Below are 19,210 nucleotides of genomic sequence, written 5' to 3'. Positions count from 1 at the left end.
CCTCGCTGGAGGGGGCTGAACCCGGCGGTGTGCTGAGTTGCTGCATTATGAGCTCCTTACATCAGTCTCATTTTTTGGCTATGAGGACTCCTACGGCAAAAACTGTTGCCACATGGAGTGATTGACTTTAGACTACTAAGTCTGCAGCTTCGGAGGTCAACTGTCTTGAAGTTGGTGAGGATGGCTAGATTGAACCTAGGAGAAGTAGAAATTGTTGGGAGGCACCAGTAGCATCTGTGAGAGAAAAGGGCTGGTGCAGCCTCAGGTGTAGACGCACTGCCAGCAGCCAATGGAGGAGGGGTCAATTCCAGAAATGTCTGGTGGATACAGCTTTAACTGGAATCAGCATATACCTGTACAGCTTAATGGGCTAAAGGTGGGAGAAAGCAAGGAGGTTACCAATTCCCTTTTGACAGCAGTATACACCATCTACAGTGACATCATATCGACAAAATTCCATGGAGAAAAGACCCCTTACCCATTCTCTTCCTTGCAGGAAGAAAGGGATGGCGAATGATGATAGCGGTAAGCCAGCTGTCAGGCACTACCTTACTCTTTCTTTTCTTCCTTTTCCCTTGGATTTTCTCTTCTCTCTTCCCCTTTTTCTTAAATGTTGTTCCTGTTTCAACATTTCTTAGTGGGCATTTTTGGTAATAGGGTGGGGAGCACTGTGTAATTAATCAGTTGTTTTAGTGCGGGGTTTTTTCAAAACAGAACTGATGTGCCAGGCTAAATGAGCTCTAGATCTGGGCACACTGAATGGATGTTGTATATAGTCGTGTTCTATTCGAAATTCATATATAAATGATTTGACACTAACATCTTTTCTGTTGTGCTTCACCTCTCCTTCAAGTTGGTTTTACACTGTATAAAATATGTAAAATAAAATAGAGAGCTTGATATTCCAGATACTCAAATCCATGCAGTGTGTGCATTAACCCACCAAACACTATTGCTGATATTGGAAATTATGACCTGTATGTTACTCACGGATTACAGCAGCAGACACTCAACCTCCTAAGCTTCCTCAGTGAGACAAGTGTTTGTATTGTTGATGTGACATTTTCCATGACATTTGTCAAAGATATCGATTTATAGGACGCATTTCTTAATTTCTCACAGTGACTTCTTTAGAGAGGTACAAAGGGCACCCACAATGTTTTTTTTACTTTTCATAATTTCTTCCTGCCACTGATGGCACCCAACCCTCACCCTTCAAAACATTCCTTTCACACTAAAGCCAGCGCCTCGTTCACCTTTATGGACCTTTTGTTTACTCTATACGACAAGGCTAGTTTAGAATTAATCTTGGATTTGCATTTTCGCTCATATGTCAGGGACTCACATTCTCATTCCTTTCTGTGTGCATTATATTAGTCTTTTTTATAGGCTGGCCGGAGATCCCAACTAGAAGAGGCTGGGGCCCCAACTTTACTCCAGCTTCCATAAATGACTGATGGCATGGTCAGGGAAAATACGATAATAAGAAAACCAACTAGTGCCAGCGCAGCGCTCCACAGATACACTGTGCTTCTGTGGGCTGACCAATGTCCTTGAAGGGGACCCTCATAAGAGGGCGGCCCCTTTAGTGCCACAGGATGGCACACTGGGAAGCCTAGTGGAAAGGCGGGATTTTACCTCTAGAGTCTGCTTACCATTCTCCAGAATCCCGTCACAGGTCGACTAGACCTTTTTACCTGTCATAGAGTGAATTAGGCAATCCTGTCTATAGAATCAACAACAATTTTAGAAATCCCAATAACTTTCCCCAAGAACCACTGACCAAAACTAAGTTTGAAAGGTTTATTACATAACCAAAAATAACTGCAGATACAAACACCTCAACAAGAGGTTCAAAAGGTAAACAGGCACTAATACAAACATACAGCCTGATTCATGTAGCCAATAGCGCTCGCAAAAGGGCCAGATTCTGAGAATCTGGCCCTTTGCGAGTGCGATTTTTGCATTTGGTATTCATGATCCCAAATGCAAAAATCGCTATTTAAGAATTAGCAAATATGCGAGGAATAGCATTTAAGGATTCTCTATTAGAGATTCCTCAAATGCTATTCATGACACATCAAGAAATTGCGATTTAGCACTTTTGGGGCCGCTATTTACCGAGAGGTCAGACCTCTCGGTAAATAGCAAAAACTCAGAGAAATGCTTTTAAAAGCATTTTTCTAAGTTGCATGTTGCACACACACATGTCCTTTGGACATGTGTGTGCGCAACACCTGTTCAAATGTGCTTTTTAGGGGTGCTACAGGGTGTCCTTTGGACACCCCTGGCACCCTTAAAATCGCTATCTTATTTGCGAGTAGCAAATTGCTACTCGCAATTAAGGGATACTCCCCATTCATTCCTATGGGCCTCTTGGCCCATAGGAATGAATGGGGAGTTTTTGCGAGTAGCAAATTGCTACTCGCAAATAAAGAACATGTAGGAATCGCTATTTAATTAGCAATTCCTACATGAATGCCGTTTTGCGTGTCCTCAATAGCGAGTCGCTATGATTCGCTATTAGGGCCACGCAAAACGGCCTGTACATGAATCAGGCTGATAATCCTACGGAAAAGTCTCAAGCGACTGATGAATAATACGAGAATCAATTCCAGAATCATCAGACTGAACAGATTCGCTATAACCTGAGTTCTAGTACTCATCGGGATAATAGACATAAGTTCAAATTAGTCTGTCCCTACACTATACTAGGTGACATCCCTACTTAACAACAGTCCATCCTAGCAAAAGATGTCAGCCGTGGTGACCTCCCAAAGAAGTTCGCCCACATTCTCTCTTAACTAGAGACTCCTTCCTCACAGCTAAGCTCCTTGACCATCCAACCGCTCTCTCTAGCTCCTCAGCCCATCTGCTCTGCTTCCACCCTCGGGGTGCTGTCCCTAATACGAAACCCCAAAATGCGAACGACACACCTTCAGGTACGCCCTCTCGAAGGTGTCGGTTACACAAAGTTTTCCGCTATGGCATTCTTCCATCTTTTGTCCGTTAAACGTCCTTGGGTCTCAGACTCTCTGTCGCTTCAAGTCGTATCTTCAAATTCCTGGTCTACTCCTCCATGTCTGAGTCTAGCATTTCTAACTCTCATACACAATGGGCCCTTCTACTCTACTATCGGCTTGATGGTGCACCTGCAAAAGAATACATATTTCAGCTCATATTCATTAAATGTTGCAAGTTTTCTAAAGGCATCTTTTATATAAAAAAAATATTTCCACATCTAAATGCTAAGCAAAACTTTCGAACAGGCCTGCATCAATTCTATGAACTAGGCCTCAGCTCGATTTAAAGGCCCAAATGTTTACGTTAGTCACTAGGCCTCCAACCTTAACAGCAAATGCATTTTCTAGTTTAAGCTAATTGTTCAAATATAAAGGCACAGTTAACTTCAATAAGCGGATCTAAATGCACAATAGTGCTCGTTTAAACGCACTTCTTATAAGTGAAAGATTTCATTTTAACGACATTTCTAGGTTATACAGCAAGTGTGGATGTATTCTTAACCCTGGCTCTTCAGATTTCCAATAACAGTTTCTCTAATTCTCCATCCCACATTGCATTTCAACATGATTAAAGTCCTCTATATATGCGGGTGCTGACTACTTGTACATATGATGCACCCCTACAAAATTTCACTGTAAATGGCGCTCTCTCAGTTCCCCCTTTGATGACCCGTGTCATCACCACCTTACATCATCCTTAGGGTAAGAACCAACTAAACCGAGCTTGTGGCCATTTTCCCTCGCTTGAGCATTTCCAACGCTCTCAAGCTGCGGTATTGACTGTCCTGCAGCCTCTCCATTCGTATCTCTTGCGCTCTCATTGATCTCGCCAGTCTATTGGACTTGTACCACTTGTACAATCTTACCAAACCCCACAACCCAATCACACATTCCACTACTATGATAAGGGGTTTCAGTACAAACCCAAGGAAACTCTTTCCTAAATTGGCAAACCAGTTTCCAACTTTCCCAAATCCTTTGCCAACCGTCTCCCACGCATTCTCTTGTGTCAAGTCCTCAATTTCATAATGGATTGCAGTAATGTTGCTTATATATTTCTCCAGATCCTTAGAATTGTCTGGTATATAAGTGCAACATTCTTGGACCTTCAATCGTTTACAGACCCCGCCCTCTTTCGCTAGAATGACGTCTAGGGCAAGACGGTTCTGTAAAACCATTGTCCTAATCGACAACATCTCACCCTCAACCAGCACTAATGACTTGGCTGTATTCATTGACAATTCATCCACTACAGTTGCCAATCGCCGTATCTTTATGTCATTTAAAATGACACCCAACATAGGTATCGCTGCTCCAAACACATCTCCCACAATTGCTCCAGCACTTTCCCCTAGCTTTACCCTCCTTTGAGGCCCTCCCTCTAAGAGTGCAAAATCTTCTGTATGATAAATCTTGGGAAAGATAATTGCTAGATAGCAAGTTCCATACCACTTCTCTAGCAACCTCACATACACATTCTTTCCACAAACAAAATACACAGTAGGAATCACTTGCACCACGCTCTTCAGGAAATCTTTGGTGTAGTATTCCAATGTGAAGGTGTGTTCACACGTAGTATGACCCACATACACATTTTCATAATACCTCTGTGGTCTGTGAAGACACAACTTCCCCTTCTGCACTTCATCCAGAGCTATTGGACCATAACTCCCTCTTGACTTATGCTGCTTCTCTTCCTCCGTCCAATCTACCTTGCCTTGCCCTGAATCTCGCAACTGTTTTTGCTTCGTGTACCTATCTTCCATTTGCTCAATGAACTTCTTCTCCGTTTCAGATAATGAGCAGGTCAAGTTGTGTCGGTGTGCATACGGTGTGTCTAGCTCCTGGGTGGGAATGAAAAAATATCCAAGTCTGTCCTCTGACTTATAATAATGCCACTTGTTCAAATGCTTGTAATTCGGGACTTCTGGTAACACAGCATCATAATTCGAAAAGAAATATTCAAAATGATTTCGCCCATAAAGTATACTAATCAGCAAACTACATGAAATTCCATATGTCAAGGGAAGGTGATGGTATCTAATGCCCTCATCTATTGAAGCTGGCAATTGCATGCACACATAACAGTCCTTCGCATCCATCGCATCAATGTATTCATACAATAGCTTTGCATATGCATTCTGTCCAAAGTTTCCCTTAGACAGATCTGTATGTAGCCTGCGACTTTCTGCAGCTAACAAAGCCTTCTCTCTTCGCTCTCTGTCTTCTTTCTGACTAGGGGTAGTAGGTGTCAGTGTCCCCCCAGCCTTCTCTACCTGTTCGTGTGGTGCAAAATAGGAAACTAAAACTACTATAGCTATAAGGAGTATCACTCCTCCTAAAAGAGTGCCTACTATGCACTTGGCTCTACAATTCGGGTTTCCAGGCGCCATGGTCTCAGCACAAAATAGTTCGTTCTCGGAAAGTACCAAAAGTCTCTTTCTTTGCTAATTGAGTCTCTCGAACCACCTCGGAAAGCAGAAATCCCCGTTTTCAGTTCTTCTTTTGCTTCAACAATAGACAGCCCTAACCCTTCTCCATCCTCTGTGGAAAGTCCCTAAATTTGTTATTCTTCCACTCTGCTCTAGGTTAAGTTCAACAGCTATTTACAAAGTCTTTTCAACGTCTTTTCAAGTCTTTAATAATCAATGATGATACTTGATCCGATTGCCTGCAACACATAGTCTAAAAGTTCCATGCGGAGCACAACTGCGTCATAAGCTGGTATATCTGGACCAAATGTAGGAAAAATCAGTCTATCCAGACGTAAATCACGTATCTTGCTTAGGTAAGGGGGATTGGGAATGGTGAGTGTTAGTACTCCTTCAATTTCAAGTCCAGGTACTAACAGTATCACTTCCAGCTTAACATTTGGGATCGTACTGGTCACTGCCACTGACCTCACCCTCCCGGACCTCAGTACCCCTCGCATTTGTGAACGGGTAGGTCCACTCTGGAGTGGCGTATCTTCGGCAAGGTACTCTCACCCTCCTTGACCTTCTCGGACCCCTTTGCTCAGCTCCTTGTTCTCCCTCTTCCGGATCTGATTCTTCGGACACAGGGGCAAGATCTATTTCGGAAGCCAATCTCACATTCATTCGCCTCCGTCTCTCGGGCCAATGATCCTCTGCACTTCTTGCCCTTCTGTTTCTCGTTTGCACACCCTGTTCGTCTCCACTGTCAACCTCCTCTGCGCTCAGATCACCTTCTCCGCCACTTCCTCCTTCTGAGGCAGATTCCGTGTCACTTTCGTCTTGGCTGTTTCCTACCTGATCCGGGGAGTCCCCAACTTCTACAGGCACCCCCACAGCTTGACTTGCCCCCTCTGATGAATCTTCTTCTTCGTTATTATTTTCATCTACGAAAGGAGCTGTTCCCTCCGCGGGTGCTGGGACTCGTCGGGTGGGAGAAGCATGGACCCAATTTGGCAATCCGCCACACTTCACAGCAGTAGTAGTGACTAGAATCACTTGAAAAGGGCCTCTCCAACGTACATCCAGGCAGCTCTTCCGCACGTGCTTCCGCACCAGGACCCAGTCACCAGGGCACAGGTCGTGACAAAGGTCGCTAGAAGCCGGGATTTCAGCAGCCTGCACCTGAAGAGACACAGAACGTATGACGTCAGAAAGTCCCCTGCAGTAATCAAGGATCAGGTCATCTGTGATATTCAGCAAAGAAGTTGTAGGAATAGATGGCAGCCTCATAGCCCTCCCCATCAGCACTTCATGAGGTGAAAGCCCTGTCCTCCTGTCTGGGGTACTACGCATACTCATTAGTACCAACGGCAATGCGTCGGGCCACGTCAGGGATGTGGATGAGCACACTTTTGCCATTCGGGCTTTAAGGGTTCCATTTATTTGCTCCACTATGTCAGAAGCCTCTGGGCGGTAGCTACAATGCAGTCTCTGGTCAATGTTCAGGGCAGAGCAGAGCATCTTCACAACTTCGCTATTAAAGTGCTTTCCTCTGTCCGATTCCAAAGAGGTCGGAACCCCGAATCGTGGCACCAATTCCCTCAACAATAGTTTCGCTACTGTGAGTGTATCGCACCTACGAGTGGGATATGCCTCAACCCATCTAGAGAACACTCACACAATCACTAAGACATACCTGAGGCGATTGCACCTCGGCATCTCAATGAAATCTATCTGCATCCTATAGAAAGGCCCGCCGGACCTCCCAATGTGACTCAATGTAACAGGTGTTCTTTTCCCAACATTCAGCTGTTGACAGGTTACACATCTCTGACATACTGCTTCGCAGCCTGTCTAAATTTTGGATTGTACCACGTTTGTCTGAACACACGCATCATCGCATCCCTTCCTAGATGCACAGGACCATGTATCTGTCGTGCCATTGCACTCACCAGCACATTTGGCAACACAGCTCGTCCATCAGCCGAAACCCACATATCCAACTCTCCCTTGACACAACCAGCCGATTCCCACACCCTTCTTTCATAATCTGACACTTGTCCCTGCATGTCTCTCAACTCCTCCCATGTGTCTGCCACCTCAAGCATCATGCTTAGTTCGGTTCTTTCCCTTGGTCCCTCAATGGTTTGTTCGGTAAAGGAGTATCCCTGCTCTGCACAATATCGTGCAACTTCATCAGCATAACGATTCCCCATTGTCACAAAATCCGTACCTTTGTTATGGGCTGTACATTTTACCACGGCTATCTCTGCAGGACCTTGCAAGGCCTCCAGCAATAACCTGATAAATTCGCCATTCCTTATTGGGGAGCCCGATGATGTCATGTAGCCCCTTTGAGACCACAATTGACCGAAGTCATGAACCACCCCAAACCCATATTGGCTGTCAGTGAATATGGTGATCCGAATCCCGTTAGCTGCCAAACAGGCACGCGTCAACGCAATTATCTCAGCCACCTGCGCGGAGTGTACTCCTTCCAGACAGGCTGCTTCAATTATTCCAGAAATAGTACAGACAGCAAACGCTGCTCTCAACTGACCAGTATTGTCTCTTACACATGAGCCATCCACAAAGTAAATTTCATCAGGGTCCGTCAATGGCTCATCAACAATATCCGGTCTAGGTTTGGTGCACAGTTCAGTCACATCAAGACAATCATGGTCTTCCCAATCATCTTCTATATCATTTGGTAATGGCAACAAAGTAGCAGGATTCAAGACAGAGCACCTCCTGAGAGTCACATTCTCCGCAGCAAGTATAACCTGCTCGTAGCGTGTGAGTCTGTTGTTGGTCAAGTGCTGCGTCTTGGTCCTGGTCATCAACAATTCCACAGAATGAGGCACATGCACTGTCAGTGGATATCCCATCATGATATTTTCACATCTTTCAATGCTGACACCTGTTGCAGCAACGGATTTGAGACATCCGGGCAACGCTGAGGCTACTGGATCTAAGGTAGCCGAGAAGTATGCAACTGGTCTACGGACTCCTCCATGGTCTTGCACTAAGACTGCCAATGCACACCCCTCTCTCTCGCAGCAGAACAATGCAAATGATTTGGTGTAATCGGGCATTCCCAGAGCTGGAGCGCGACACAGGTCCTCTCGCAGCTCAAGAAAGGCCATCATACAGTCTGTGTCCCATGGTACCGGATCACTCACGTCCTTGTGCGTCAGTTTCTGCAATGGTTTCGCCTTCAGGGAAAAGTTAGCAATCCACTGTCGGCAGTAGCCAACCATACCTAAGAACATCCTAACCTCTCTTTGTGTCGAGGGCACAGTCATTTTCATGATAGTCTCAATCCTGTCAGGCGACACCTTTCTCTTTCCCTTCTCTATTCTGTGACCCAGATACTGCACTTCTTGCAGGCAGTACTGTAACTTGCTGGGGGACACCTTGTGTCCATTCTCTCCCAAGTGGTTCAACAAGGCAACGGTGTCAATCCTACAAGCATCTTCTGTATCTGACGCAACAAGGAGGTCGTCTATATACTGCACAAGAACCGAGTTCTGCGGCTGTACCAGACTCTCAAGATTCCTTTTCAGCAGCTGATTAAAGATCGATGGGCTCTCTGTATACCCTTATGGGATACGACACCATGTTAAAACGCGACTCTCTATTTTGAACGCGAAAAGAAATTGGCTCTCCTCGTGCAATGGGATGGAAAAGAAAGCCTGACACAAATCAATCACAGAAAACCATTCAGCTTGGAACGGTATCTGAAACAGTATCACTGATGGATTCGGTACCACTGGACAGCATGGAACAACTATGTTGTTAACCTTTCGAAATCCTGCACAATCCTGAACTTCCCACTTGGCTTCTGCAACCCCATTATCGGAGAGTTACAGGGACTGCTCATAACGTCCTTTAGGATTCCCTGTCTAATCATGGACTCAATCACAGGTCTTATCCCTGCAATTGTTTCCGGGGTCAACTTGTACTGGGGTGTCCTTGGGAATTCAGCATTTGGCTTCACTTGAATTCTAACTGGCTCTACGCCTTTGATCAACCCGATTTCCTCCCCTGTAAAGTCCCACACCTGTGGTGAGACTGAATCTCTCAGGTCCCAAGGGAGTTCTTCCACTGTCAGAGCAGGGTACAGTTCAATGCACACATGCGTATTTGCAACCTTAAAGTCTGCATCGTCATCGTTTGTCTGCAACTCAACTCCCTTGGGGGTACAATAGATGGTGCAATTGAGTTTACACAAGAGATCCCTTCCTAACAGGCACACAGGACTAGAATCACACACTACGAACTGGTGTCTATCTCTGAAACTTCCGATCTTCACAGGGACTGGCTCAGTCAGGGGGTTTGTCATTCTTCTGTTTGCTACTCCTACAACTTGTATGGTCTGTCCTGAAAGGGGTAAGTTGGGAACTACCGCAGACCGCACAGTGGAGCGAGAGGCACCAGTGTCAACCAGAAAGGTGGTGGGATGTCCATCTACATCTGCCTCTACAAACAGTCCTCTCTGATCTACCTCCAGCACTGCTCCGAGAGTACAGCCCTCCTCCCCATCCACATACCGTCCGGTCACTGGGTCAAATTGGTAACACTCGTCCCCTTCCACTATGAAAGGCATCTGCTTGTATACCTTGTTCCCTGTTGAAATCTTCGGTGGCTGGGGAACCGGAGCCCTAGGGGCTGACGTCCCCCCTTTCGTAGTCTGGAACTTGGTCACTGTCACCTTCCGTACCGGAGGGGCTTGTACTTCCTCCTCCTCCTCCTGTACCTGATTGTCTGGGTTATGGGGGCACTCGCGTCTCCAATGCCCGACCTCATTACATTGGTGGCATTTGGTCGTCTTTTTCAGGGTCGCTATATCTACCCTTGGCCTCGGACCCTCCTCGTTGTCCCTCTTCTGTCCCCCTGATTTTCTTCCCAAGGTGCCATTGCCTGACTGACCCTGTCCTCCCGATTGCATCTGTACTAACATCAGTTTATCCTTCAGCTTCCTTGTCTTCGAGTCTATCTCATCACTGCAATACCTCGCATATCTCAAGATCTCATCCAGAGGCTTGTTTTGCCAACAGATTAAATGTTGCTGAATCATTAGGCAAATATCAGGCCTCAGTCCCAGAACAAATTTGGATACGAACTGTCCCATGTCCTTTGGGTCCATCACATCTAACCCACTGTACTGCTTAAAGATCTGCAATAGCCTCTCGCAATATTCATGCACTGTTTCCTTTGGTTCCTGCCTGGTCCGATCTATTTTTACCCAATCAATGTCCTGTGGAGGTACCTTGGTCTTTAGCCGGTAAACATCGTTTACAACGATGTTTTCACAACGCGGTACCTTTACACCGCGGCTGTGACAACGCAAGTCGTTACCACGACTTGCGCTGGAGGGCGCTCAAGGTCTAAAAATAGTTAATTTACTATCCTAACACCTTCCCTAGGGTCCACGGGGACTGGTGTTAGAATAGTAAATTAAACTATTCGAAATCCGCGCCCCCCCAACGCAAGTCGTGGTAACGACTTGCGTTGTCACGGCCGCGTTGTAAAGGTATGCGTTGTGACGGTACGCGTTGTACCGTCATATATCCTCTTTAGCCACGTGATCGCTTGCTCATACTTTGCCATCACCCTGGGTGACGGTCCATTTGTGGCAGCATCTTGCTCTGGCTCCGCTGTGGGCCATTCAACACTGACCTTACATGCTATCCACAAATCACCTGGAACCACAATGTCAAACAGCGTGTTCAAATCAATCCACAGCACCTTTGAGATTTTAACACACCTCTCTACCTGCTTGTACCATTCCACTGGACTCTCACGCAACTTTGGAAATGTTTTCGTAAAGGCAGCAAGATCTCCCCTACTCCAGGGTACATGTACATAACCCCCATGAGCCACCTCCCGCAAGGGGTACGCTTCTGTATGCATCAATCCTCCTCCCGGGGATGTCTCAATAGCACTTTGTCTAACCGTCTTCTTCTTTGGCCACCTTTCTTCCCACTTCTCCAAATTTGACCATGTTCGGATTCCCACAATCAGTTCCCTGATGTGGGTTTTTAATCCGATCACCCTCTTTTCTTCTAGATCTTGGTCCGAGTACTGCAACCTATGGCCACCCTGCAGCGCTTTCGTCTTTGTTAAATCCACAGCATACTTATTCGCTAGTTCAGAGAGTTTCTCATGGGCTGTCCTAGCTCTCCGGGTAACATCTTTAGCCACAAACAACAGCTCGTCTGGTTCATAGAGTTCTATTCTTTCTAGTGGCAATGTACCTTCCACTATTTCCTCCACTTCTGATTTCAGCCTCAGCACATCTAACCTTCTTGCCTTAATTGCGGCCTTCAATGTACCTTGACTAGAAGTCCCATTAGAGTCCCTCCCGCCACAGTCCTGACTCTCTCGCCTGTTCTCTTCAGGTGTGTTAGGGGGAACCCTTCTGTTTTCCCAGCCTTCACGGTCCCACTCTTGTCGGCTAACTCCGGAGGTGTGGTGGGATGCCCCCCTATTCTCCACACTTCCGCGTTCCCATTCCTGTCTGCTTTCACCAGGTGCGCAGTGGGACACCCTCCTACTTTCCTGGTTCTCGGACCCAATCACATTCCTCGATCTATCGCTCTGAGTGTCCACAATGGTCTCCCAAGTTCTCAAATCTGGCCTTAATTCCCTCATCGACCTCGGCCTCGGTCCCCTCAGATCCATTGGTCCTCTCCAACCCATGTGCTCCTCTGAGGAGTCTGCTGATGCTGCCAAAGGAGTGCTTCTTTCTATGGGCTTTGGCAACTGCCTCCACCCATCTGCCACGTTACTCCTGTCCTCACTGACACATCTCTCGCTCTCTCTTTGTGGTGAACTCTCGCATTGTTTCTGTTCTGGATTGTACACGGATACTATGGGACCTATGGTAACTGGTACCGTAAGAGCATCTGGCAGTTTCTGAGAGTTGACGCCCTCTTCTACCCGAACCTTTTGTACTGTAAACCTTCCCACTACTCTCGCCACTGGGGAAGGTGGAGGTACCTTTTTCCCTTCTTCTGGGCAAAACTTGTCCCCTAAGGTACTTGACTCACTCACCATTTTACCCCCTCCATCCCCGTCCGAGACTCCCCAGTTCTTTGCTGGTGTTTGCGTTCCTTCCAACTCAGGATTGTATGGAGGTGGTCTCTCTGACAACAGCCTCTCTATCAGGCTGTCGTCTGTCTCACTGTCTTCATCCTCCGTACTTTTCCTCTGTGCATCCCCTGTCTTTTCCAGCAATGGGTACAACCTATCCCCTTCTATGGTCTGTACCCTCCACCTCTTGGCCAATGCATCCCATCTCGCATCTTGAACCGCCCTAACTGATCGTTTCACCCTCTCTTGTCTCCTATCTCTGTTCCGTTCATGGGCTGCCCTGATCCATGCATTTAGTGCTTCGAACTGTGTTGGTCTGGGCAATGGTCGCAACGCAGCCATAATCGCTTTCAGCTGATACAACACCTCTAGTCTAAACGTTCCATATTTAGGAAATGTCAATTCTTCGTTTCCATCTGTCATCTTACACCAGGTACTAAGCCACAATATGGTGTGTAACCCAACATTCGTTGCTATATAATAAGCTGGAGTATTCTCGGGTGGAGCCTCCTCCCCACCCCGAGGTTCTATCCTGTTGTCGCCCTTGAAACATTTCCGCAACAATTTAAAACATTTCATGATGAAAATCCACTACAGTTCCTTGTTTACAGCACTCGTTTACTTCCTGATGACAATCTACCAATCCCAGCGCGGCTTCTCACTAACCGCCCTATCTCAGCGCGGCTCCACGCTAGCCGACCAATCCCAGCGCGGCTCTTTCTGACGTCACTCGCCTCCGTTTCGCGGCAGTTCCCCTCCTTTCTCCGCTCGTCTCCCGATCACGCATGCGTCCCAATCATACACTGAAAATGATTACTTCCGCCCAAGCAACCACCTCCCTGACTGTACGTCCACAGTCTAACTGTAATTGTCACCAAACTGGCAAATGTCTGTCCGCGAACGACCGGACAATCGCCTCAGCTGATAGGTTACAAACTCACGGCAACTTCCGACCAGCGTCCATTACCCACGCACTCACACATTTGTTCCCCCTATCTCGGTCCTGCGGGCGATCAATGGTACCTCATGACCCCCTTAACAATGGTCGACAATTACTTTGGGTGTTCGATACACCTGAACCACTTAAACTCCCCTCGAGCTTAAGATTTTCACTGGTTGCGCGTGCTCACAACCTGTTCTCTTTCACACTACAGACACTCAACTCCGCAAGACAATACAACATACAACACAACATAACCGCAATCTAACAACGCATGACCCTTTTCATACTCACTCTCCTCCAACCTGCAGCTTTCCGCCGCACTGTCACTTTTCGTCAGTTTCCATGGAACTCCATCCGTCCGCAGCTTTCTGGACACTCTTCATTGCTTCTCTATGGGCCTCGGGGAAATCTTAACCTAATTCTAGATTCCCCTCACTCCAGAAGGTAAACCATCCTACTCTGCTACCAACTGGAAAGGCGGGATTTTACCTCTAGAGTCTGCTTACCATTCTCCAGAATCCCGTCACAGGTCGACTAGACCTTTTTACCTGTCATAGAGTGAATTAGGCAATCCTGTCTATAGAATCAACAACAATTTTAGAAATCCCAATAACTTTCCCCAAGAACCACTGACCAAAACTAAGTTTGAAAGGTTTATTACATAACCAAAAATAACTGCAGATACAAACACCTCAGCAAGAGGTTCAAAAGGTAAACAGGCACTAATACAAACATAATCCTACGGAAAAGTCTCAAGCGACTGATGAATAATACGAGAATCAATTCCGGAATCATCAGACTGTACAGAATCGCTATAACCTGAGTTCTAGTACTCATCGGGATAATAGACATAAGTTCAAATTAGTCCGTCCCTACACTATACTAGGTGACATCCCTACCTAACAGCAGTCCATCCTAGCAAAAGGTGTCAGCCGTGGTGACCTCCCAAAGAAGTTCGCCCACATTCTCTCTTAACTAGAGACTCCTTCCTCACAGCTAAGCTCCTTGACCATCCAACCGCTCTCTCTAGCTCCTCAGCCCATCTGCTCTGCTTCCACCCTCGGGGTGCTGTCCCTAATACGAAACCCCAAAATGCGAACGACACGCCTTCAGGTATGCCCTCTCGAAGGTGTCGGTTACACGAAGTTTTCCGCTATGGCATTCTTCCATCTTTTGTCCGTTAAACATCCTTGGGTCTCAGACTCTCTGTCTCTTCAAGTCGTATCTTCAAATTCCTGGTCTACTCCTCCATGTCTGAGTCTAGCATTTCTAACTCTCATACACAATGGGCCCTTCTACTCTACTATCGGCTTGATGGTGCACCTGCAAAAGAATACATATTTCGGCTCATATTCATTAAATGTTGCAAGTTTTCTAAAGGCATCTTTTATATAAAAAAAATATTTCCACATCTAAATGCTAAGCAAAACTTTCGAACAGGCCTGCATCAATTCTATGAACTAGGCCTCAGCTCGATTTAAAGGCCCAACAGTTTACGTTAGTCACTAGGCCTCCAACCTTAACAGCAAATGCATTTTCTAGTTTAAGCTAATTGTTCAAATATAAAGGCACAGTTAACTTTAATAAGCGGATCTAAATGCACAATAGTGCTCGTTTAAACGCACTTCTTATAAGTGAAAGATTTCATTTTAACGACATTTCTAGGTTATACAGCAAGTGTGGATGTATTCTTAACCCTGGCTCTTCAGATTTCCAATAACAGTTTCTCTAATTCTCCATCCCACATTGCATTTCAACATGATTAAAGTCCTCTATATATGCGGGTGCTGACTACTTGTACATATGATGCACCCCTACAAAATTTCACTGTAAATGGCGCTCTCTCACTAGTGTCTGGAGTCCCTTTTTGGGTCCTGCTCGTCACTTCCGGCCGAGGTGGGGGAAGGGGAGAGGTATAAGTTCCTCCCCCGGCCTCCGAGCGGCCTCTTTCCTCGCACCCCTTAGGCCGTTTAGACGTGTTCCCTGGGAAGCTGCGCAGCTACGTTTGCACAGTGAGTGCATGCTATTGGGCAATTCCCCCCACCCGGTCTCCCCAGTTGGGTTGCAGCCTGGGCAGGGCGAGCTGGACATGCCTGTGGCCCGCCTTGGGGGGGGGGGGGGTTGGGGTAGCTCCCTTGGTTGGCAAAGGCGTCTTGGGTCCTGGGGCCCGGGTGTAGCTCAGTGGTAAAGTGCATGCTTGCATGTACAGAGTCCTGAGTCACTCTCCGTCATCTGCATCTGTGCACATGATGTTGCGGGAACATTTCTTCCGGCACCAGCGGTTCTCAGCACCCTGCATCACTCGCCAGTTTTGGGTGGTGGTGCGGGGGCATTTGGCCCTTCTAGTTGGAAGGGGGCAGCAGGCCCTACTGGGCCTCGCCCATGTGGCCTGCCCCGAGTGGACTCCAGCAGCTGGCGCCAGGGGATTTGCACATAGGCCACAGCTGCAGGCGGGAAACAATCTATGGCCTTGCCCCTTAGCCCGTACCGGGCTGTGTTTTAACGTGCTCAGCGGGCACTGAATTCAGTGGGCATCCTGAGATTCTACGGCGCCGGGAGGGTGCAGCGAATGATGCATGGCCCTCCTTCCTGGGTGCCAGTGGGTGGCCTTGCCTCCGTGGGCACCAAGTGATCCAGTGGCTTGGGGGGGGGGGGCCGAGTGCAATGTCGACAGCCTGGGGTAATGTTTTGCCCTCCGCTGGACACGCGGTGCTAGTCCGGCCTCGGCGGTTTGGTGGGTGCATCCACTGGCATCCTCCGTCGTGTGGTGTTGTGGGTGGATATGTTGCATCGTTGACCGGCCTCGTGTGGTCTGTGGTGAGTCTGGACCCCGCCGGTACGTAGTGGGGGACAGCCCCGGGGGTGTGAGGTGGGGGTGATTGGGGTTGCTGCACTCTGCGGTGTGCGGTCCCCATGCTCACCGCGGGAAGCTTTGGCATGTCCTGTTGTTGTGGATGTATGGTTACGTTGGTTTGGATCAAGGAGTTGGGGCCTTTTGCGAGCCATCTCCAGCCTTAAATAAATAAGTCATTAGGAAAACAAAGGGGTAAATAGAACCCAAACCCTTACTAGCCGTAAATTGAGCTAGAGTCTTCTTGGTTGCTTGCCCTTGACAGGGGGAATCCCCTATCCCCCTAACGTGAGTAGGGTTCAAAACAGGATTGTCTGGGCAAGATTTGTATTTAATATAATGTGTGGAAAAAATTCCAATCACACATTGGTTTGTTTCTGTTGTGTTTATATACTTGGTTAGTCACTATATCCGTGATAGTGAGTGAGAGAACAGCCAACACGTGTTTCATCCTTTTAAATGGCCATCCGGCCTGGGGCTTCCTCAGGGCTGTACATACATTTACAGAAAGCGAAAAAGTTAGTTTTGTAGAAAAGTGAAAGAGAGCAGTGTGGGAAGAAGGAGAGCGGGTGGAGAGTTCAGTTTGAGGGAGGGAAAAAAAGAAGAAGAAGAAGAACAAGGCATGTAGAGAGAGAAAAAGGTGGGAAGCAATGAGAAAGAGCAGTGACATGGAAATCATGTTGTTACATTTTTTGATCAAGTCAGGTTACACAGGAAATGGAAGAATCCAGGTAGGTGCAAGTCATAATAGGAGACTAGGTAGAGTGACTTTGAGATTCATACATATGGGATTTAAAAGTTTGTTTTGTAGGAGAGTGAAAGAGAGCAGGGTGGGAGGAGAGAGCGGGTGGAGAGTTCAGGTTGAGGGAGGGAAAGAAGAAAGAAGAAAAATGAGACATATAGAGAGCGAAAAGGGTGGGAAGCGATGAGAAAGAGCAGTGACATGGAAATCATGTTGTTACATTTTTTGATCAAGTCAGGTTACACAGGAAATGGAAAAATCCAGGTAGGTGCAAATTATAATAGGATAATAGGTAAAGTGACATTGAGATTCAACCAAATGAGATTTGTATGGACAATATGGCATCAGGAGAGATATGAATAACAGAGCATTTGGGTCAACCATTACAGTGTTTGCATATGGAAAATGTTAAAAAGGGTCGCAAAGGAAGGTGAAGATGTCATGTAAAATGTGTTTTGGATCAAAACATTGCACTCAGTATATATGTCAGAAGAGGCATGAAAAATCAGGTGCGGACATCATGGGAGAAAGGGGGGCAGAAATGCAGTTAAAACATTCATCATTATACCATCATTTGCATGTGGTCATTACAGTGTTTTCGGTGCCAAGACATAATAAAGTAACAAGAAAGGACAAAATACATCAGAAAGCGATGTAGAATCAGCAACGAAATATGACTGAAAAATATATAGTTGGCAATGCGTCAGAATCAATCATAGGTTGCATTTACATGTAGTTTATGTGGGGGTCCCCGAGATTCGTGTTGCGATAGGTCGCCAAATTATTGAGGAGTGTGACATCAGTCATATGAAATAGGTATAAATCGAGAGTTGCACTACGCGCATAGTGTAGATGAGACGTGATGAAAAAATTGATTTAAATTTGGTGCGAAATTGAGGAAAAGGAAACATATACGACAAACAGCAATGGTGTACATACGGTCAAAAAGTTGGTGCCAAGATTATTAGAAATGCAGAAAAACCATGTCGAGACCGGACACATATCGTATGGTAAAAGAAATATAAGAAAGTCTGTAATAATATATTTATAGTTAGTTGTTTCCACGATGGGGGATCCAGAGAGCCGGGTAAGGTGGGCATCGAGAAGGGAGAGGGCAGGAAAGGCGATACTGGTTCAGCAGTGGTAGACATTTAGGGAGCAAAGCAAAGTTTTATGCATCCAAGCGGCAGTGGTATAGTTTGGAAAGAAATGTCCTCAGTAGTGAGAGAGGAGAGGAAGTGCAAGAGTCATGCACTAACTGCTGTGGCAGATAGGCAGTCCGAGAGGACCATATTTTGAAAAACTAGTCGGTGAAAGTGAATCACGGTGTTTAATGAGAAGTCTGTGTATGTGCTGCTAAGTTTATTGATCGGACAGACAAGTCGAACAGTGAAACAGTGGTGATCTATATCGGGAAGTATGAGCGTTAGTGTAGGGCTGCTAGGTATTGGAATGCGTGTTCAGGTACCTACTAGGAGGGGTCTTAACGTGCTGTGTGGCGGTTCTATGTGGGGAGTGAGTGTTGGGAGAGGGTGGCGAGCATGTAACTATTCGAAGTCTACAGTGATCGTTCGTGTTGTGAGTACGATTAAGGGAGGGGGTTCTAAAGGCGCGCCAGCGAGCGTAGTATCCACGGGGTGTAGGCATGACACTGCTTACTGATAGAGAAGACTCCTATTCTAGGTCAGCTCTGGATCACGTCAAATTCAAAAGTATTCTAGGGATTCTGGTAGAGAGAAAGGGGAGGATGAATAACTGGATCAAGAACATATATAGGTATCATGTGGAGGGTGGTCGTTTTCCACAAGCATGAGCTTACCTCTTGAGATTTACGGCGTATTGCCACTCTGGTTCACTGCAATCGGTCGATAAGGATCGCCGATGTAGCGTCTCTTGGCCATTTTGAAGAGGTGAGCTAGTATTACTTCCGGAGCAATACTGTAATGACGAGAGGGAGACAAAAATTATATAAAAATAAAGTAATTTATTAAGTGCTGTAATAAGACCCACTGGTGCAGAGGAAACGCATCCGGTTCAATCAAATCTCTATCCGCTTCTGTTAACAATCTCAATTCCTAAAGATTCCAAAGTTACATCAATACATTCTATATGACCTAGGTGCAAATCTAAATTCTATAA

The 19,210-nt window shown here is 46.5% G+C and overlaps 1 protein-coding gene and 1 long non-coding RNA gene across 2 annotated transcripts in view; one reads left to right on the top strand and one right to left on the bottom strand.

The window, feature by feature from the left end:
* Nucleotides 1–19,210, top strand: part of LOC144761648 (geranylgeranyl pyrophosphate synthase-like) — a 366,008-nt gene that overhangs the window by 27,522 nt on the left and 319,276 nt on the right. The gene's annotated exons all lie outside the window — the stretch shown is intronic.
* LOC144761649 (uncharacterized) lies at nt 14,119–19,012 on the bottom strand. The gene is made up of 2 exons (XR_013595831.1): nt 18,891–19,012; nt 14,119–14,801 (listed from the first exon to the last, which is right to left on the bottom strand). It is a non-coding gene; the product is annotated as an uncharacterized LOC144761649 (long non-coding RNA).

The sequence above is a fragment of the Lissotriton helveticus genome, chromosome 6, assembly GCF_964261635.1.
Source record: "Lissotriton helveticus chromosome 6, aLisHel1.1, whole genome shotgun sequence".
Taxonomy (NCBI): Eukaryota; Metazoa; Chordata; class Amphibia; order Caudata; family Salamandridae; genus Lissotriton; species Lissotriton helveticus.
This window is presented reverse-complemented; position numbering and strand designations above follow the sequence as displayed.